Genomic DNA, 21,659 nt, shown 5'->3' on the forward strand with positions numbered 1-21,659 from the left:
CCAACTGTGCCTCCGTGCAGAGAGGGTTTTGTTGTTCTGACTAAATCAATTTAGAAAACCGTTTTGAATTTTTATTGTTACGGTATCGATCGCGGAATTAGTCCGAGCCAGCCCCCTCGGCCGCAGCCTCCCGGGTAACTCCCTGCCGCTCGCGGGAGAGGGGAGACTAATTAACGGGCCAGACTTAATGGTGCTATTGATTTGGAAGCCGTGCTGTTTCCACACGAGCGAAGTGAAGTTCAGGGTGCAGACAATTAACAGGGTGATTCGGGAGGAAACACGGCTTCCACGTTGTGTTCTCAAATCGATTTTCTCTGAATTAGTTTGACGACTGCTTCGGTTATTTGCTTCATTCGGCGTGGAGAGGGTTTAAGGCACGGCATTAAAGCGAACCATCATGATTTTTGAGTAATTAATTAATTGATTAAAATGTGTTTGGGACAGCTTAGGTCATTTTAATTTCTCATTTGTTGGTGTAATTACCCCGCAAACACGTCTGAGTAAGTGGTATCATAGGTGGCTAGGAGTCCTTTATTTAATCTGCTCGCGGTGAAAAAAGTAGAGCGCGCTTCAAAAGCTGGGGAGGCCTGACGTGAGAAATAGGAGAAGAAGGCGGAAAAGCTAAGCTGTCACGGGGCCCGGTCATGGGCCACTTCCCTCCGGCCCCTTTCCCAGTCCTCCTCCGAGTGTCCGGCCCGAGGGGGCGTGGCGGAGGAGGAGGAGGGGGAGGGGAGGAGGGGGAGGAAGGCCGCCGTGGAGACTGTCCGGGGGAAGGTGCTGCGCAGAGCTCCCTGGTGCTGCAGCCCCGCCTGCGCGGCCACCAGGCGACTGAGGACGCACCGTGCCGCTGGAAATCTGGGGACGCAGAGCGGACAGACGCCCGGGGTGTGAGCGTGGGCCCGACGCTCTTCAGCAGAGGGACTTGGAGGACGGTCTTCAGCACCCTGAGGCCCGTGTCCTCGCCTGTAAACAGGGGGAGGACTCGCAGATGGCAAGGCTGAGTGGGCAGATGACACGCGGTGACACATGTCAGGCTATCCGCGCGGTGCCTCTGGTGATGGCTGTGACAGGCACAGGGACGCAGAGCAGGGGCAACAATTAGGCCTGGAACCCAGGTTCCCGTGGAGGCGCAGGCCAGGCGCTGCGGGGCCCCTTGCGGATTAGAAGCCTCGGAGGGCAGGGTCGAGGAGATGCAGGCTCGGGGCAGTGAGACCAGCTCTCAGGGCGCAGGCGGGGTTCAGTGCCCAGCCCCAGGGGGGCAGACGTGAGCTGCAGCCTCCGTCTATGGGCTCGCACTGGGAGTGGGAACGCAGGCAGAGGAGTCCGCACGCGTCAGAGCTCAGTCTTCCCGGCTCTGGAACGGCAGGCCCCACGCTCGGCCTGTGTGTCCCAGGGCGCGGAAAACCGTCCTTGGTGTTTGTACGATCAGTAGCGTGGACAGAAAGGCAAGGAACAGCGGCAGGGGCACCACGCACTGAAGTCCAGGCCACAAGCCAGGAGGCCATCGGCCAGGGGCAGGAGAAATGGGGGTAAGGATGGACAGGAGAGGTAACTCTGGGGCCAGCTTACTCTTCCGTGGCAAAGGCAAGGTGACACAGGAGCAGGGCACTGTGAGTGGGGGACATGGCAAGAAAGCAGCCGTCTGTCACACTCTGTGAGCTTACACGCTCCCCCCGTGCGAGGCGGGCCGTCCCAGGGTGAACTGGTACCTGCTTGCTGAGTCTGGATGAGGCGGGGGCCCTGCCAGGCCTCAGCCCTGTGCCAGGCACGCGCGAAGCCCTCAGCAAGCGTGAGCCCTTTTATCCTCGTTACCATCACCAGCGGAAACCCGAAAGGAGGTTTCTAACAGGGCCCTGCATGCCCAGAGCTGAGTCATCTGGAGCTGTGGCGACGGAGGCAACGGGGCCAGCTGCGGCCCGTCAGGAGCCCGCCTGCTGCCCAGCCACGCACCCCCAAGTGCGTGGGTTCGGGTCACCCTGGCAGGACCCAGGGTGCGGGCAATGTCTCTGAGGACACGCCAACACATGGGCCCTTCACAGTGCAGGCACCCATGGGGTGGAATGAGAGACTCAGAAAAACGCCAAGTCTCAGGACCCCTGTTCCCGGGGTGCACGTCTAGCCTGATCTCTACGCAGCCCGATCATCTCTCTCATTTGCATATTGCGTTTCTCCACCCGGAATGCAGATGAAGGGCGTCGTGTGTCGGGTCTTATTTTTGGAGCACAGCCTTCCGCAAACACTGGATCATTCGTTGAAGTGAAGTGAGTGATTTAGCACTTTCTGGCTGAATTCGTCTCGTGAAGATATATTCATTTTGTCATTTATCCCATGGTTACATTCCGTGCCATCAAACCAAAGCTAATTCAGAGCTGAAAATCCACGTGGTGCTTTGTTACAAGGCAGGAAGACTGCAGATCTCAGGCAAGCCGTCCCCACTGCTGTCAAATTGAAGTGCAGAATCTGCCGGTTCCGATTCTGAGCTCCAAGCTCAGGAAGACCGAGAACTCGGTGGCTGTCCCACCAAGTCCCCTCTGGTGGCTTTGCTGGGCTGACCAAATGTTCCGGGCTGAAGGCCAATGAACTACTCACGACTGCTGGCTCTGGGGACAGCTTGCCCGGCGACAGCATAGGCCCCTGTTGGCTGCGGGCCTCAAGGGAAGGCCATTTGTGAGGATGGGCCTACAAGGGCTTTGATCTCGGGGGAGGACGAGTCAGCCGCAGCCGGCGCAGCTCACCTGGGGTGAGGTGCCCCTGTCCCAGGGAGGCCGCTTCGTCCTCAGAGCCTTGGCGCTGGCCTGCAGGGTGGCGGGCGCCCTGCCTGGGCTCCCCGCTCATAGTGGGGCGTCCCCTTCTGTCCAGCCTCCGAGGGTGCTACAGGGGGCCCTGCTACCAGGGCCACAGGGGAGGTGACAAGACCCCACCTTGGAAGTTTCCCCAGTCTCCTACACCAGGGCTGGGACTCGGGGGCCCCGGATGACTCTGCAACCAGAGGTCTGGGGCGGAGCAGCGGCGTCCTTAGGTGTCTGGGGTGGTCTGTGCTAGAATCACGAAGTTAGAAACAGGCTACAGTTCCACGTTTCCACATGCAATGACCCGGGTTATTCTGGAGCCAGGAGACACGCCCCATACACAGTGTGTGTGTGTGTGTGTGTGTCAGGCGGGTCCCTCATCCTGAGACAGACGGACAGTGGCGTCAGCCCAGTTTCCTGCGCCTTCGCTTACAGGGCCTGGGAGACCCTCCCAGAGTGTGGGCTCCACTGAGGGTGTCCACTGTCCGCCGTGCGTGTGCGTGGATGTGCTTCCCGTGGCCTTTCAAAGGCTCACGGTCTTATTTCTAGGTCCCCTTCTCTGTGCTGACGCCAGGATGCCACATATTTTCCTGACAGGGATGTTTATTGCTCAAGAAATGTGAAGGACGGGCATGAAGCTCTGTGTCCCAGGCCAAGAGTCGTCAGTGCCGTGGAATTCACATCCTGCTCTGCCCTCTCTCTCCCGTCACTGGTGCTTGCAGTTCCTCAGACATCACTGGGCATGTCCCGCCTTGAACATGCACGGTCCTCACCCCTCCATCCACAGCCCTCTCTGCATCCCTTAACTGGATGGAGTTCACTCTCCTGTCACCGCCTGCCCTGGACACCCAGAGTCACACCTGCTGCAGCAGTCAGAGCAGAGCTGAGGGGGGCTCTCCACAGCGAGGGGCCACTGGCCACAGCCCTGAGGGGCTGACTTGCTTGCTGAGGCCACAGACAGGACAGGCTCCATTCTCCTGCTTTGAGATGATCCTAACCAGTGGCTGTTTCTCCTGACGCCTGAGACCCCAGGGGTGAGAAAGCTCTGTAACTCACAGGGCCGGAGTTTATTACGGCAAAAGCATAAAATGGGACAAAACACGGGGGCACCCCCAGTTTTTTACGGGGAACCTCCTCTGCCCCTTCTGTCAACAGCCTGTCACTGGGGCCCCGTTCCCCTTGCTCTGCTCTGTCCCCGGCGTCATGCTGGGGCTGGAAGAATCCTGGGTAGCGGTGGGAGGCTGGCCTGGTGGCACCTTCCTGCCCCTGCTCTGGGAACACAGGGTTGTCGTCTGTCCAGCGTGGAGCCTACACCTGGCTGTGGTCACAGCCTGCACCTCCAAAACCCGGCACCGGGATTCGACAGTCAAATCATTTGGGGAAGAATCGGGCAGTCAGGCGTTGGGACAGATCCCCACTACGTGCACCCGCTCACTCTCAAAGCGTCCATGGCTCCGGGAGCACGTCAGGGTTTCAGCAGCAGCCTGTGGTGCTCCGTGAGACACCCTGGCCAGCGTTCGGATTGGTGCCACCTCCCACCTCCCGATGTATGTGGTGGGCGTGCCTGGTGAATTCGGAACCAGGCCTTTGGACATCCCCAGTTTACGAAAACTTACTGGGAAACTGCACGAACATTCTATTTGTGGTCTTGCTATGTGTGTTAAAAAGCACAGATCCCCCAAATAATGGCTTTATTTTTAAAAAGCTCAGGAACGTAAAAGACACGGAACGACTCTGTCTGGTCCTCCCTCTCACCGGACGGCATGGCCGGCACCTGTCCGTGTCTTGGAAACTCACAGAAATGCATCGTGCACTGGGTTTTCACAGTGTCTGCTTGGTAGGTCGCTGTGAAGCGTGAGACAGACCACCTTTGTTCTGCTCCGGGTAGCGGCTGCTGCGTGAAGACCGGGTGTGACCGGCGTCGGGGGAATCGTCACAGAGGCCTCTGTGGGTTCAGAGCCTTGTGTTTGGCCGCGGAGAGCCGCCGGTGTGGGTTTGGGAATCCAAGATGAGCCGCCCCCCCGCCCCCACCCCCCGCAAGGTATTTCCCACTGGGGTAAAGCCAAGAAAACCCGTGTGGTGTTCGAGAATGACTGCTAATTACCTGGTGTGGAAGGTGTTTATCAGCGAGTCGCCCCAGCTGCTCTCAGCGAAAACAGCTTCCTCTGCGCCAGGCACAGCCGCCAAAACGTGCGGAGGCTGAGCAGGGAGCGGGCTTCCCCTTCCTCTCCGGCAAGTCGGTCAGATCTGATCAATTTTAAGTTCTCTTTTTTCATGTGTAAGAGGACCAGCCATCTTTATTCCACTTTGTTTTCAGATGCAAATGATCCAGCGATCTGCATGGCAATCGGGCAGGAGCCCCGTGACTAAGTCATAATTTAATGATCTCCTCCTAAGATAATGATGTAAGATTTAGGTCTGCGAAGGGGATTCTCATCCTTATCTAATTGGCAGGATCTTGCCACAAAGTCCCTGTAGGCTTCTGTATTCGTGCTAATGACAAAAATACACTGGATGAAGTCCAGGTTACGAAGGATGCTGTGTTTTTTTGTTCGGGAAGTACAGCCTATCAAAACGTATCTTCCTAGGCCAAGTGGCGTTTTGTGTACGTGTGGTAACGTGCATTTTCTCCCGAGTTAGGGAATTGTCGGTTTTAATGGAAGCGAGGGCTGGGGTCTTCCATTTCAACAGTCGTTTCTGCTTGAAGTAAATCGGAAGAAAAATAGTTTCTTCTATCTGCCGTTTTAAAAATATCTTATATTGACCATTTCCAGTGCTTTCTAGCCCATTCCAAAGATCCACGTTTCACCAGGCACCCCTCTCCTTCAGGCCGAAGCACCCCTTTGGGCACACCTCATGGGGCGCGCGGAGTGGCAACTGTTCATCTTTCAGCTGGAGCTCTGCCTTCGCCTCCGGGCTTGAATACTGTCCTCGGGCCTGGAGCTCTGGGCCGATTTCTCCGTCTTGTGCCTCCCCCCCGCACTCGAAACGCACGTGGTCTGACCATCGCGGGTTGTTTTTCTCTCTTCTCGAAAGGGTCTCTTTCCCCCAGTTTTCAGCAGCCTGGTGCCTGTGTTTCCAGGTGGAGTTCCCTTTGCGTTCATTCTGCGGAGTGCGTTGAGGTCCTTGAACCTCGATGTTTCTGAATTTCACTCCATTCGGCAAACTTTCTGCGCTGATGTCTTCACCGGTGGGTTTGCCCCCCGCCTGTGTCTCTCTTCCTCTGGGCCTTGGATTACAGGCACACACCGGGCGTTTGGGGGTGGAGTATTTGGATAGTTTTCTGTCCACACTCTTTTCACTCTCTTTCGGGCGGGGGACACAGTGTTGTCACCTCCAAACTGCTGTGAAGGTAGCGGATATGTTTTATTTCAGATGCGATGTCCAACTCCATACTAACCCTTTTGGTTCTTCGGTTCCTTTTACAGAGATTCTGTTTTGCTGTTTAGGTTTCCTCATTTCACATTCCCTTTGAGAACCTCTTCTTTTATTTCCTCGTGCATAGTCCTAACTGTGCTCCCAGTTCCGCGCCCTCTGAGGCCGTGTCCCTGGCCTTCTCTCTGGGTCCTGAGCATGCTGTTCCTCGTGCTTGGAGGGGTTCAGGATCACGTGCTGGGCATCTCAGGGACCCTGGGTTCTGTTCCCTCCTCCGGGTCGAGCTGATTCGGCACTTCCTGGCAGTGACCGGACGAAGGTTCCTTCAGCCTCCACAGAGCTGCCTGGAGACGGCCCCGCTGACGCGGTTTCCCAGGACGGCCAGGGGCTGGGCAGCGCAGACGCAGGACTTGGGCCTGTCCCCTCTGTGGGTGTTCCCACATTTTCCAGCCCATCTGGCTGCAAAGACTCCGGGCTCTGTTTCTTCAAGCCGGGGAGCCTCTCCACCTCCCTTCCTGTGTTCCCCTCAGCGTGGACACCCGGGGCCCACCCCCAGGCAAGAGCTGCCGGACCGGAAGCTCACCCACTTCGAGTCTCTTCCTCCATGTGCCTGTTTTGGGTCACTTTCCAGTGCTTTTGGGTGCTCTGTCTCACAGTTTGTCTATACCTTAGAGTTTTCATCTGCAGGAAGGTTGGTCCTGAAAGAAACAATGACTAGAAATCCACAACTTGACCATAGAAATAATTTATTTCACTACATACATTTAAAAATACAACTTCAGACTTTCATCGTAAGGAAGGTTAGGAATAATTTATTAGGTTGAACAACATGAACTGCCATTTCTGCATGTTAGAAATGGCCTATAAATAGCAACAACTTCAAATAATTCAAACTAGTGATTATGTTCTTACCTGCTTATTACTAGTTTTGTCTGTGGATACTCATGTGTCTAGGGCCAGAACGGCTTGTCTGTATTCCAGGCTATTTACATCCTGCCTGAGACGTGCAATGCCTGGGTTCATACTTACGGACACCTTGAAACCTATCAAATACAATTCATCATTTTAATGTAAAATTATTATTTTCCCTAAAATGGTGACAAGAATGAATGGTATCTAAAATGGAACCCATCTTAGGGCTGGGTGATGCAATTACATTTGGGCTTTGCCTGTTTTTTTTTTAAGGCAATTTTCTTTTCTTTTTTTTTAAGATTGTATTTATTTATCTTTAGAGGGGAAGGGAAGGAGACAGGGAGAGAAATATTAATGTATGGGTGTCTCTTGCACACCCCCTGCTGGGAACTAGCCTGCAACCCAGGCATGTGCCCTGACTGGGAATCAAACCTCAATACTGTGGTTTGCAGGCCCGCACTCAATCCACTGAGCTACACCAGCCAGGGCCTGGGCTTTGCCTGTTTTTGTCTGTTTATTCTTCATTAGCAAAAATATCATCCAGTGGTTTGACTCCACTTCCGTTCTGTTCGTTTATTATCATCTGTGTTCAGATGGATCTGTGTTCAGATCCATTTTGCTTATGAACCTCTGGGTGTCTCCTTCAGGCGAGTGTCATAATGTTTTGGGACCATGACACATGGCAGACTTTTATTGTTAATGTCGAGACATTAAATGTTACAAAGCTTTCAGGACGATTTCTTTATGCAGATCAAGGCAGCTCGCACACTTGTTTCCCTCGAGGGTCAGTGTGGACGGGCCGGGCCGGAGACGCAGGGACCGAAGCCCGTTGGTGGCAGCGCCGTCCTGGGCAACACCAGTGTTTCCGGACACTCCCGTCTGTCTGCGCGCCCTCCAGGGTTCCGAGTGCGCCGTTGAAAACCCCGTGGGTGGGAGGCAGGAGAGATGAGCAGGAAAGACGGGGTCCCTGTGTGGGGGAGGCCGCAGAGCTCGCTGTTGGTGGAGCGGCAGGTCAGAGCACCGGCTGTGGGTGGGCGCTGGGCCCCGGGCTCCGGCTGCCTGGCCGGTCTGGCCGGCGACCAGGTTCTGAGAAAGGACAGGAACACACAGGTTCATCAGTCCCTCATGACTCCCAACAGAAAATGAGCACCACGCGGTGGCTCTGGGTGACACAGCCCTGGTCCGTGCTGGCACGGGCAGCTCACACTAGCAACTTGTGGTGTGAATGCGTGCCTGCTAGTTACTTGGTTTATCATCCTGAAAAAAAGTCGGTGGAAGGCGTAAATTGTGGCCCCTAATCCCTGCATGAAGAGGGTTAACTGGCCCACGGCTCTCACGAAAAATATTAAAAATATGCCCTAAATGACTTTACCATCCCACCGAATCATTAAAAAATGCGGTCCCCACGCATGCCTCTGTTGAGGCCACATGGAAGGAAGATTGTGTGACCCAGGGTGGCAACCCCCCTGCGAGGACCGTTTCTCTGCACTCTCAGTGCCAGGTGCCACTGGTGGCCCCTCACCTCCCCCACTGTGTGCCCACTGGTCACCCGTGGAAGGAGGCTCACATCGCTCTGCTCAGCCTTTCACGGAACTGATACCTGTCCCGACGGCAGAGGCTTTCTCAGGCTCCAGCCTCAGCTTTGGACGGACAGCGGGCTTCTGCGTCTGTGAAGTGAGGGGGGACGCGCCGGTGGCCTCCCCCTGCGTTCCCAGTTGGGGCCTCACTCGCGGGCCCCTCGCAGGGGTGGTGGGAGCAGAGGGGCCTCGGCCTGCATCCGCCCGCTGGGCACCCTCGGCGTTTCCTGAGTGCGTGAGCCCGCGCTGGGGCAGGACTCTCACTGGTTCCCTGCACCACAGATGGGGGACGTGCTGCTGGTCTTCTCACACACTGTCCTCAGGGGCTGACGGGGGTCCTGGACCCCCACAACAGGGCCCCCCGCAATGCAGGCTGTGTTGTCCTGGGGGGAGGGGTTGAGCTGCAGGAACGCAGGGAGATGCTGGGCCAACAAGCACCCAAGACCTGCCCACTGTGGCCTCCACTCTTGTTTCTGCTGATGCTTCCAAACTGTTCCTTCAGCTGACAGTGACGATAATTGCGTTAATTAGGGGGACGGCCAAGCAGACGTAACAAAGAGATTCCAGAGACACTGGCTGAAAGCGGGGGGAAGCTTCAGCTCCTCCTGAGAAGTGGGCCCCGGGGCAGAGCCCCCAGTCCTCAGGGGAGGGGCTTCTTCCGTCACCCTCAGCACCAGAGATGGCCAGCGGGGAACACGGGAGGGGAGCTGGGTGGCCTGGGAGTTGCCAACAGCGTGTCTCCTGCTGTCCCTTTAGCCCTGGGGCCACGCTTGGTCACCGGTGAGACGGGGAGGCGTGCCCTTCAGATGGGTGGTCGTGGGCTCAGGAAGTGACCCTCAAAAGCCTTAAAGCATCAGAGTTGAGGCACTTAGCCTCATCTTAGCTTCGTGGGTCGGACTCACGTGGACAGCGGCCCAGACGCTACCTGGCTTCTTTAAAATCCAGTGACAGGATCTGGTTGCATGGCCTCCCACACCTGCGTCTCACACAGTGCTGATCCGTGGCATAATGATCCGTGGCCTAATGCACAAGCTTCCAGCTCTTCATTTGTTCCAGAAGGGCGGCCCTTGGATGGCAACGCACGTCCTTGTGTCCCCGCATTAAAGGACTGGTCACAGGAGCACTGACCAGCAGCCCAACCCCGCAGCTGAGCGCCTCCCCCTTTGCTTTGGGAGCACCGCCCCGGCAGGTGGCTGCTTTGTGCTCCCCAGGTGGCTTCGGCAGCCCAGCCCGTCCCTCTCGGGGAAGCCGCCAGCTGGCCAGAAAACCCCTGTCGGGCTGTGCAAATCAGACCCGCTAGACGGAAATGGCATTTCCAAACTACAGCTCTTGGGCTGCACAGTTTTTCCAGGAATGATGCCACATCACCGGCGCCTGGGCTGGGCCGCAGGCAGCCCTGCCAGGGCCTCACTCTGGGAAGGACACCAGCCGCGGTCCCGGCCAGGGCGCGCCGCAAATCAGCAGGGGAAGCCGGAAATGGCCCCAGGTCTGACAACCTGCTCTGTTTTCCAGACGACTGGCCTGTCTCTCTGGGCTTCTGCTTCTGTGCTCGAAAGAGCCCCTTTCTCCCATCCCTTTGTGGTCAGATACCGTGTTTTTATTTTGCGTGGCCTTCCTCAGTTGGGAGAGATAAATCCACACTTTTCAAAGCTAAATACAACCCCATTCCCACAGGCCAGGTAGGATTGCAGACTCTGCGGCGCCCATGGCAGCACAGACGCCCCAGGGACCAGGGTCACGGTAGACAGGGGACAGCCTGACACAGGGGGGGAGGGGTTGGGGTGCAGGGGGGGCGGTTCCCAGCAGCCCCAGCCTCAGGCACTGTCAGCACATCCCCTCCAGCGGACTGCCGGTGATAATCAGCAGAATGAACCTGTCCTTGGAGGTGAGGGCTGGGAGGTGAGTTTTGGACGTGGAGATTGAAGTCGCCGCCTCCGTCCTGCATTCTTTTAAAATGACATCCTTTCCTTGGCTAAAGTACTTTCCATCTTCCTCTCACATACTGTTTTCCATTCTTGAATAAGGATTCGTCTCCCTCCCTCCTTCCTTTTTTCCTTACTCACCCTCTCCTTCTCCTTCACCCCCACCCCCATTCAAGTCTCCTGTTGGGGCTGGGTGTTTGGGATGGCCTGTGGAGACCCTGGGCAGCCACGGGCCCACTGCCTGGCTGTTTCCGCCCCCCCCACCCCCCCACACGGGGCTGGGAGGCTCCCTGCAGGAGAACCCACGATTCATCTTTGCATGGCAGGCACGGCGTTTCCCAGTCTGCAGCACGTGTTAAACCTTTGCTTTAAACAGAAGCCACTGGCCTGGTCTGCTGAGTGTTCTACTGGACCTAATATCTGGAACAGTGACTGCTACCTAGTAGGTGCTCAGTAAATGTATCTCGTTAATGAGTGAAGCAACCGAATCACAGAGGAAGGAAGAGCCACATCTGAGAGCAGCCTGTGGTGGGAAGCTGCTGGGACCCAGGGGCTCTCTGCCTCCTTGGCCTTGGAGATGTCCTCCTCTAGACACTGCTTCCCTGTTGAAGTGTCCCTCGGGATGCCACCTCTGTTCCTAGTTCAGCGGATGAGGCAGGGCGGACGGGGNGGATAGCACTGCCTCCTGGCAGTTCAGAGGCAGGGCCACGCCTGCCCTCGCTGGCATCTGCCGTCTGCAGCACAGCCGGGAGAGCTGTGCCCACACATGAACGGACAGAACCCCGGCTGCGAGGTTAGCAATTAGGAAGATTTACAAGCCTATTTATTCATTTTCAAAAAAGTTGTATTCAGCTGCTCCTGAAGCAGACTCCTGAGCCCCCACCCCCCAAGGCGCTGTGAGGGCGGCTCACAGCTCCGGACGCCGTCCCGGGGCAAGGCCAGACCACCAGGTCCTCATCCTCACTGCCCTGCCGGAGTGTGAATTCCCTCTGGGTTCTCTCACCACCAAAGGGACCTGACAGCATGTTTTCCTAAAGCAGCATTGTGTGAGAGATTTGGAAAATCCGATCACGGTGACCGAAACATGAAAGGGATGTGTAAGTCACGTACACAGCACACGATAGTCGCTTTTCCGAAACGATTTTGGAATCCTGCAATAAAATCCACATTTCTGGGCGGCCTGGAGGAGGCACAGGGCACGGCCTCTGCGTTTGGAACGGGCGCGCGTCGCCTTCTCCCGCCCCCAACAGTGATTTAACAGAAGAGGGGACGAGCGGTAGGGGACAGCATGGTGAAACACAGACCGTTAAGTATCGGACAAAAATGTTTTTAAAACGGTAACAGCGTAGGTCCCCTAATGTATGTAAGGAATAACTCGGCAGCCCGCGGAGGTAGGCAGCCTCTCGTAATTACGCGTGAGCCCCACCGCGCCTCTGCGCGAGGAGCGGAGCAAAGGAATCCGCCACGGGGCCGGCGGCACCACGCCCTCCAGCGAGCGGCGGCGCGACCGGCTGGCCCGCGCGTCCCGGATCCGCGGCGCCGAGCCGAACCGCCCGGCGGGAGGGGCTCCGCGCCGACCTGCCTCTGCGCTCCCAGAGCCCGGGAGCCCACCTCCTCCGGCCGCGGACGTGACAGGGACCGTCAAAGTTTGCTCTCCGCGACCGCCCCCGTCCCGCGGGAGGGAGCGAAGGGGGCGGCGGCGCAGACGCGGGCGCAGCGGAGGCGCGAGCAGCCGGCGCGGGAGGGCGTGGAGCCGAGCGAGCCCGAGCAGGTTCCGCGCCCGCGGCCACAACCCGCGCTGCCGGGGACTCGGGGTTCGCGCGCCGGGATCGGGACCAGCGCGTCCTCTCCCGCTCCAAGCCAGACCCCCGGAGAAGGGCCCAGCGGAGCCGGTGCCACAGGCGACGCAGGTGGGTCCGAGGTGAGGCGGTCGGCAGGTGTCTGCCTCGCCCCGGGTCGTCCAGCTCCCCACCCAACTCTGGGTGGGACGCAGGGAGGGCGGGGGGTTGGCTCCAGGGCCGGGTTGGGGGTCACCCCACTGTGGCAGCAGAGGGGGCTCATGGTAACCCTGGGACCCTCAGCCCCTCCCGGGAGGGACACCCTTTCCCAGCAGCGTCCCCGGGGGCTGAGGGTGCATCCGGACGGCTGGATTCGTTGAGGGAGGCGCTGGGTCCCCGAGTCCCTCCAGCTCCCACTTTCTCGGCTCGGCTCCGTTTCGGGTGACCCTCGGGCTAGCCGCCACCCCCCCGCCTCCCGAACCCCGCGCTTCCCCGCCCTCCCGGAGGGTCCCGGAACCCGCCTCCCGTGGAAGTCCAGCCTTATCTCCCGGGGGCCCGAGGTCCCGCTGGGTTTGCGTAGTCCGGCACTCGCCTCACCCTCCCCGCCCCGCCCGCCTCTGGGGTCTCGGGGCGCAGTCCCCCAGCCCTCGTGTTCCTCCCACTCGGGACAGGAATTCAAGTACCCCTGGGGTTCCGCACACGCTGCCGGCTTGAGGGGCAGACTCTGGATTTCCAGGTGGGGAGAAACCGGGTGTGGGGGGCAGTCGGGAGCCCCGCGGGCCGGAGCGCTGGAGACCGTGGTTGCCATGGCTCCCGGGACCGACCCGGGGAGCTGGAGATGCCGGTCACGCGCGCCCCCTCCTCTGGGTGCCCCTCCCGCGGCCCTGTCTCTCTCCTCCTCCCGCCTTTCCTTTCCCCCCTTTTCCCGAGGGCGGGGGCGGGCGCGGGCGCAGTGATTAATTCGGAGAGCAGGGATTGGAGCGGGAGGCCGCCCGCCGCGCAGCCCCGCAGCCCCGCTCGGTCCGGGGCCGAGACTCCGGGGACGCCGGGGGCAGGCGCGCCGGGGTCCAGGTAGCCGCCCGGGGCCCCGCGCGGTGGGTGGGGGCCGGGCGCGCGCTGTGGGTGGGGGCGGCGCGGGCAGGCGTGCGGGGCAGCGCAGGGCGGTGGACCGGCACCGAGCCCCGGCCGGCTCCGCGTCCAGCCCCGCCCGCCCGGGTAGCCGCGGAGGAGCAGGCAGAACCGGCGGGGACCGCGGGCACGCGCGTGCGCGGTCGCGCGCTCCGGGAGCCGGAGCGGGGTGGCCGTGCGCGTGCGCGCGGAGTGGCCAACCCGGGCGCCACCTGGGTGGGCGCCAGGCCGAGTCCCGGCGTGGGTTCCGGTTCCAGCGCCACCGCCTGCGGTGTGTGCTTTGGCAGGAGCGATCTCAGGACCCCGTGCCTCAGTTTCCCCTTTTCAGTAACAGGGGCAATGTGGGTGCCTTCCTTTGGGACTGGAATGAGGTCCTCCGAGGAGAGGGTCCAGCCTGGTAGTCTGCAGCGTGGTAAACGCTCGGGAGTCGGTTGCGGACCCCGTGACTGTCGTTATTAGTCATTCCTCAGCTCGATGAGATGCTGTGTGTTCTCCTTTCTCTGCGTGTGCAGTGAAAACCCAGCCACTCTGCTCTCTAATCCCCTTGAATACCAGTGGATGTTAGTAGTATTGCGGCGCAGGCCACCTCCTCCCCAGCCCGGGCTGCTGCAGGCACGAACAGACCCGCTGCGGGTCCCTGTGTGGACGGCGACGGAAGCTCGGAGGCCCCTCGGGCCTGGCTGGGTGCGGGGTGGGTTGCAGTGTCCTGACAGGCCAAGGTTGTGGGTTCCATCCCCGGTCGGGGCGCATACAAGAAGCAACCGATGAGTGCCCGAATCAGTGGAACAACAAGTCCACGTTTTTCTCTCTCTCTCAAAAATTTTTTTTTCTTAAAAGAAAGCTATTTGGGGAAATGTAGTGACAAAAAAAAATGTCAATGCCGGGCTTCCTGTGTTGCTTCTGAGGTTGCCACTGGGTTCGTCTTGATTCCCCTCTCTGCAGAATCACCTGTGGCCTTTGAGACCCCACGAGGTTCTGGGGCCTGGCGTGTCACCCAGCGCCCGGTGTCAGGGCCTCGAGTGCCGAGGTGGCTGTGCCTCCAGTGACAGTGGAGCACAGCTCTGAGCATCGGCTGGGGCTCTCTGGAGAGGAGCGGTTGTCCGTGGGCGGGTGTGGCAGGCAGTCCCTCAGAAGTCGCTCTCGGGCATGTTCGTGCCCACATCACAGCACAGGTGCAGGACCCCAGGGACAGACGCGTGGGTTGTTCCCTGTTCCATCTATGGCCGGGGGTGTCCTCCTTTCAGGAAAGGCTGCCCCACAGCTAGGTAGGGCTCCAGCTCACAGGGCGGTGAGTGGACCCTACCGCCATGGACAGAGCTCCGAGCACAGGACACCAGTGTCGAATGAACAGGTTAGAAAATGACTTCTTTAAAGAGAATCAGCTACTGAAATATAGGCAGGCGTCCGATCTGAGGCCAGGACAGCCAGACGGGAGTCTCTGTCATCGGCTCCCACGGCCTCACAAGCAAACCCGGCCTCAGAGAATATTTGCTGGACAGAAGCTTCACTTCCCACTTCCTTTCCCTTAGCCGGGACGGTGGGAGGTGGCCAGGCCCACAGCTGCTTGGTGGAAGTGATGAGGCCAAGCTGTCTCTAGGGAGGACTGAGTGAGAGCCAGGGCCAAGGCTCATTTCAGGGCCCAGCTAGTCTCTGTCTCGCAGCCGAGTGGCAGGAAGGGGCCCGCAGACCCTCAGGGTTGAAGGGACGGGGGTGGTGAAGCCCCATGGGCCTCAGCACACAGCCCAGAGTCTGCCTCCGAGTTTGACTTTCCGGTGACAACGCCCCCTCCTTCCCTGTGACTCTGTCCTCTGGAAGAGGGACCGAGAGGGCTGAGTGTGACAGCTTGCCTGACGCGCACGATCATTTGCATGCTGTCTGCCAGGAGCACTGGCAGCGTGTGTCACTGGCTGGGAATGATTCTGGCCTCTGATTTACGGCCACCTGCAGTGCTGTGGGGTGGAATGTATTTTAGAGACAAAAATTGAGCCTGTCTCTGTTGTGTGTTTGCCCTAAACCTCTGAGCAGCCGTGACCTGGGAAGCCGAGTGAGGCCAAGGACACAGGGGGACCGCAGAAAGCTGTGGACTCGGGGCGGGGCGGGGGGTGGGGGGGGGTGGGGGGACCACCAGCAGGCAGGGGTGAGATCCGGAGGCCCAGGCCGCCCCGTGGGAAGGCCCTTCCCACCGGTGCTCCCTGTGACCTGACCTGGTGGGCGCCCCCCAAGATCTTTTCAAATGCAGACGGGGTATACTACCTTCTCCATTGCGAGCGTTTTGATTACTGCCTCGTTGTAACTGATTCAGTCTGAGGAGAATGCAATTACTATGGTGATTTACATACAACAGGCTAAGTTAACCCAGCTAATGAGTGAGCGAAGCAGGAGATTCTTCCTCTCCTTCCTGGAAACACACGGAGCTGAGCATCCTTTCAAAGGAAAGGCCCCGTGACTCTCCAGCACCGCACGTCCCCTCCCGACAGAGAGGGTGGGCGCAGAGCCATTCTCTCAGCCATTGAAGGCGAGCCTCTGGCATTTGGGCTGTCAGGGGCCTCCCCCCATTTGGGGGCGGGGGGGGGTGGGGGAGGAAGGAGAGGCTTCTCCGTTTAACCAGGGACGCTGCCCGCTCCTCTCGCCGCCTCTTCCTTGGAGGAAAGACTGTTTTCTACTCTCGTGGGTTAACACCTTAAACATCACTGATCGCTGCGGTTGGTTGTATCTGCGTCGCGGCGGAGTAGTGAGTTAATTATAGCTTTCTCATTAGCGCCGTGTGGAGAATAATGAATTAACAGAGCCCTTGGATGAAAGGAACATCCAAGTTTATCTTCTGAGAATAAAAGTGTTATTGTGTTGCCGAAAGTCACTATAATTTTCCCAAGAAAGGAATCGGGTGGAATTCTCCGGCGCTGGGGCGGGGAGCCTGGTGAATGAGCGGATTGATCCCGGCCGGGAATAGGGCCGCGGTTGCTTGGCAACCTGACATCATCCCGCGCTTTCTTCTGGTATATTTATCCAGGAAACCAGAAAATTCTGTTTTGTGAACGAATGTTTTTAGTCAGTGCACAAATAGACCATATCTAATTGAGATTTTATGTATTGTGGGTAAAAAATGACCCCGCGCACCTTACCCCTCTGCTGAGACGGCGACAGCACAAGGAGAAACCACATTCTGCTTTCGGCTTTTATGAATTTATTTCCTGTAAAAATGTTTGCTTCCTCTTCACGTCGGTTTGGTGGTGCCCGAAGGTCACAACTTGTGTATCCGGCTGGGAGTCGAGTTGCCAGGCGTGTGTGCGAGTTGTCGGGATTCGTGCACAGTTTCTCAGTCATAGACGCAAAGGGGATTCTAAACGGGCCGAAGTCTTCCAGCCCCGGTGCGCGGGCCGAACCGGCGCAAGCTGAGACGTGCAGGGGGAGGCGGCCTGGCCGGAGGGAGCTCGGTGCCATGTGGGAGGCGGCCAGACGCTCGCTGCTCCTGGCCGGGTTCTCCTGCGCCGTGGCCCCGGGCTTCCCTGCAGGCGCTCGGCCCAGCCCCGGCCGCCTGTCTTCGGAGCCCCCTCTCCCTAGGGGACCCCGGGACCATGACGCACCCTTTTCCGACCCGGCCTGTGAATGTCAGCCTGCGTCGCACTTCCCCTCCTCAGGTGGTGACGCCCTCCAGGGCACGTTTGAAGCATCCAGAAATGCCTCCTGTTTCTAGGGAGCAGCGTCAGATGCCCTGCAGGCCCCGAGAGGGTGCCGGGTGCTGAGGCCATGTCTGCGGGCTCCCCTGAGTGTGGCCCTGGCTGGTCGCTGTCAGCCCGCTCAGCCTGCGTCCTGCGGAAATGAGGGGCCGTAGTGACACCCAGCTCGTGGGCATTATTGTGAGTGTGACGTGGGGCGGTCTGTGTAGACAGCTCGGTGGACGTGTTAAGCACTCAGTTAATTCTGTCTCTGCTTGTAATACTTATGCCCCTCCTATTCCGTGGGTGGATAGAGAGATGGGTGTGTGTGTGTATGGGTGTGGGTGTGTGATGTTGTGAATGTGAACCAGTGTGAGCCAGGACCGAGGCACAATCAGACAGAAAGGCCTGGGCACCCGCACTGGCAATGACTCTGATGTTTTACAGCTCCTCCAAGGGGTTGTTGTCAGGCTTGGCCCAGACGGGACTCCCCCCGGGAGCTTGGAGAAGGCGCCGGCCAGAACCGCTCAGTGAGAGCCCTGGGTAGGGAGCAGGCGGGTGCCCCCAGGGGGGCAACCAGAGCCGGGGACCTGGGCGGGGCCTGTAAGATGCCGTGGGCCCCAGGCCCTGACATGGTCACCTCCCCTTCATGAAATGGGCTTGGAAAAGGAGGGGCTTTGGCTAAACTCTGAGGGGCTGCTTCCTTGCCCCTTGGGTGTGACCAGCACTTGATCCTCGGAAGAGCTGGCGTGTGCTCCCCGTTCAGGGGGCACGCCTTGTCCCTCTGCCGTGTGCCGCACAGAGAGGGCAGGAAAGGAGCCGTTCTCCCGCGTGTGCAGGCCAGTGGAGGGGCCCGCACAGTGGAAAGGGTGCCGTTTGGTGGGATTTGTGTGTTAGGATGGGGGACAAGTCCAGGAAGGATTCCCGTGGCCTCCGAGTTCCGGATGTCTCTCTGTTTGGCCTCTCGGTCTCAGCCGGGCAAGGAGGGAGGGTCCTGCTGCGGGACCGGACGGCTGAGCGGCCTGGGCCTGCAGCGCTGCCTTTCTCCTGATGACCGTGCGCTGTGGTGAAAAACAGACTTGTTTTCCTGAAGAAGAGGCACCCTTAGTCTATTTAGGATCCAAGCCAGTGTCCCTTGGGCTGAACCCGACTTACATGTGTGTTTTGTTTGGCCTGAGGTGTCAGCCAATATTTAAAAACTGGTGATTTCTGACTTATCTGGAGAAACATGATGCCCTGGCAGGATCTGCCCTGAATGCGGGGGTGGCAGCGGGTGGGCGGTGTCGCAGGACCTGGGGAGCAGGTCTGCGTGGTGGTCTCGGAGGACCCAGAGTTCGGTGTCTCCTCCGGGGAAAGTCCGCCCTCTGGCAGGGGGCAGCTGGAAGGAGATCAGAGAGGGGGGGCGCATCTTTTTGAGGGGGGCCGCAGGAGTGCCTTGGAGCTGCCCCGTCCTCGGCATTGGGACAACGGGGCAGGGAGGCTGCAGGGAGGAGGGGAGAAGGACAGCTCTGGAGGGACAGCGGGGCGGGGCTGTGGCTGCTGGCCAGGTCTCCCGTTCCTGTCCCTGTCCTGCAACCTCCCCTCCGCCCTGGGGCAGTGTCCCCACACAGACCGGGGGGCGGAAGGCGGAGGACAGACCTGAGGCCACAGGCTCCTAATTCCTGAGCGAGGCCACCCAGCATCCTCTGGGCCTCCTGGTGGTGACCTGCAGGTGGTGGGAGGAATGAGCTCCCGATGCCGGAAGCAGACAGCATGGAGACCTGCGGCCCTCGCACTCCGGGCCATCGCCTCCTGTCCCTTTGTCATCCCCCTCACCCCAGGTCCCCCATCACCGAGTAGTGGACAGGCTCCTGTGCAGAGGCGGGGTCTGCGGCAGCCACCAAACTACGTAACAAACATGTCCATCCCCGTGTTTCCCCCTGTGTCCCCAGATGAGGGGGGGCTGAAGGAGAGAGGACTGTGCAGAAGGCGTGTTTCGGCTTCCATGGTGACAGGCATGTTTGTAGAGGCCCCTCCCTACAAAAGCGTGTGCCCTGATGGGGGCCCTGAGGCAGAGACCCTCCTGGAGCCATCTGGCGGCTGGAAGTCCCTGGCATCTGAGGGACCCCCTTCTCTGTACAGTGGGATCAGTAGAGGGGGGTGGGGAGCAGGCCAGAGCCTGATGATGTGGGGGGCTGTGTGTTTGGGGGGAATCCACCCCCAAGTATTAGGGACAGGCCTGTGGCGGGGTCAGAGGAACCTGGTCCTCTGAACCCCAGAGACTGTGAGAGCCCCGTGGGGGTCCAGTTTGTTGCTGCGCTGACAACCTCCAGGGCAGATGCGGAATGAGGGCTTATTATGGGATGAGTTTGGACAACCTGATGCCTCTCGTGTGCAGAGGGCTGGGGGAAGGCAACTGTGGCCTGTGCTGAAACTGGGGTGTGGGGCCTGAGTTTCCAGCCATTCTGACCACTGGCCGAGGTCTCTGTTTTTCAAGTCCTGCCCTGCATTGCCTGGGAGTGCTCTGCTCCGCGGGGAGGTCCCCGCATCCTTTCATGTGGCTTCACAAGAACGTTGTGAGCAGCACAGTGAGGAACAGAATCCAGGCCAGAGAGCAGGCGGGTCGGTGGGGAGCGACCAGAGCCAGACCCCGGCCTCCCCTCTGCTCGGGCAGGTCCTGTCCTTGTAAGACGAGTGTCCCCTCACTGGTGAGGTTTCTCTTTTTTGAGCAAATTCAGAGTTTGTGTGTAAACCAAGGGCTGTCATGGGGCCCGGGGGCTTTGCCAGGTTCATGTCCAAGGTTGAAGATGGCCCTGTCCGCAGGTAAGGGGGCTGGATTTCCCAGAACCTCCTTAACCGTGGGATAGCTGATCGATTGATCTTGGTCCCGTGAGACACTAGCAGTGACCAGCCATTGAGACGCTATCACTGAACAGTGGCCATGTGCTCGAGAGAGGCCCGGGCCTGGGCCAGACGGATGCTGGGGGGCGGGGGGTGCCACTGTGGGCCGTTTACCGTGGGCCTGGTGCTCATCGGCACCAGCGACTTAAGGGAGAGGCTCTACTCGCACACCCCTTGAAAGCTGGGGCCAGAGCCACGGGGCTCTCTGTCCAGGGGCACCCGGCGCCCAGACCAGGCCTTGGCCTCTGGAGGATGCGATGCCATCTGAGCAGCTCTGGCCCCCACGCAGTGCTGCCCTTGTCCCCCGGTTCCTGGAGCCCCTTCCCTGGCTCAGGCCACTGGAACAAAGCCCCCCGGGCCACAAGGCTTACAGATGGCTCTGGAGCCGGGTCGTCTGAGGTCAGGGGTCCCTGCTTTTGGGCAGCAGACGGCTGACTCGTGTTGCCCTGGCAGGGGGTGGGGGCAGGGGCACGCTCCCAGGCTCCCCTTCTGAGGGCGTGGACCCCATTGGCTGGCCACCCTGGTGATCCAGTCACCTCCGCGGACCCCCCCCCCCGGAATGGGGGTTCAGCACGTGGGGTTGGGGGCTGACACCAACTTTCAGTCCGCCATGGGTCGCCCTTCCTCTTCTCGGGGATGTGGTCTCCCAGGTGGGCCGTGGCCGTCCACGCCCCGTGGTCGGGGGGATCTTTGACCCGGGTCTTCACTGAGGACTGGACCTGCGGCCCGTTCCTCCTGTCTCATCACCTGGCGCGAACACGTGGCCATTACAAGGGCGTCCTCCCGAGGGAGGCGTGGCGACACGCACACAGGTTCCAGGACCCGTGGCATTTGAAAGGGCGATCGGAACCCTAACGCGGAGGGTGGATGGTGAGGGGCTTTCGTGAGGGGACTCGGGAGAGCGGAGGTCTGTGTTCCCTCCCAGATTACAGCCTGAAAGTGCGTGGGGCCTGGCCCCGGACACCCGCACGAGTGAAAACCTGCCTTCTCCCTCCCCGGCCTCGCTGGCGCTCTGCATCGTCCGCCGATGGAGGTATTTCCAATGCCCTGGGGTGTCGGTGCATGAAGGCCACCCTCGCCCTGGGGTTGGGTGCCACCCACCGCCTTCCAGGCTGGCATCTCCGCACAGGTGAGTCTCTGCCTCTCCAGAGGAGGCTGAAACAGTTGGCAGCGGCTGGTCCCCAACCACTTGCGATGGCATCTGTCATAACGAGGACACATCTTTATTATCAGCATCAGCGAAGACACGGCTTTGGAGGGAAAACAAATTCAACTGTGTTCTAGGCACAGTCAGCATATTTGGGATTTTAGGAAGGTGTTCAATGTTTTGGTTTGGGGTATTTAGAAGCAAATGCTAACTTTTTAAATGTGCAAAATGTAAATCCCGTTCTCCAGGGCCAAGAGGCGCCAGGAGACTCTGTCTGTGGTGCAGGCGGTGGTAGTGGGGGGTGGGGTGCATCGGCGCACCTGCCTCCCTCTGGCGGGGGCAGCTCCCACCTCCTCGGGCCCCCCAGGCTCGCTCTGGGCGTTTGTTCGANGGCCACTGGAACAAAGCCCCCCGGGCCACAAGGCTTACAGACGGCTCTGGAGCCGGGTCGTCTGAGGTCAGGGGTCCCTGCTTTTGGGCAGCAGACGGCTGACT

The 21,659-nt window shown here is 59.4% G+C and overlaps 1 protein-coding gene across 3 annotated transcripts in view; it reads left to right on the top strand.

The window, feature by feature from the left end:
- Nucleotides 1–12,105: 12,105 nt before the first annotated feature.
- CHL1 (cell adhesion molecule L1 like) overlaps nt 12,106–21,659 on the top strand; it is a 106,938-nt gene continuing 97,384 nt past the window's right edge. For all 3 annotated transcript variants that reach the window (XM_037049529.1, XM_037049531.1, XM_037049530.1), the window contains exon 1: nt 12,106–12,485. The gene's annotated coding sequence lies outside the window, so the exon portion shown is untranslated. The remainder of the gene's footprint in view (nt 12,486–21,659) is intronic.

Source organism: Sturnira hondurensis, unplaced genomic scaffold (assembly GCF_014824575.4).
Source record: "Sturnira hondurensis isolate 20B ecotype Veracruz unplaced genomic scaffold, ASM1482457v3 Scaffold0006496, whole genome shotgun sequence".
Taxonomy (NCBI): Eukaryota; Metazoa; Chordata; class Mammalia; order Chiroptera; family Phyllostomidae; genus Sturnira; species Sturnira hondurensis.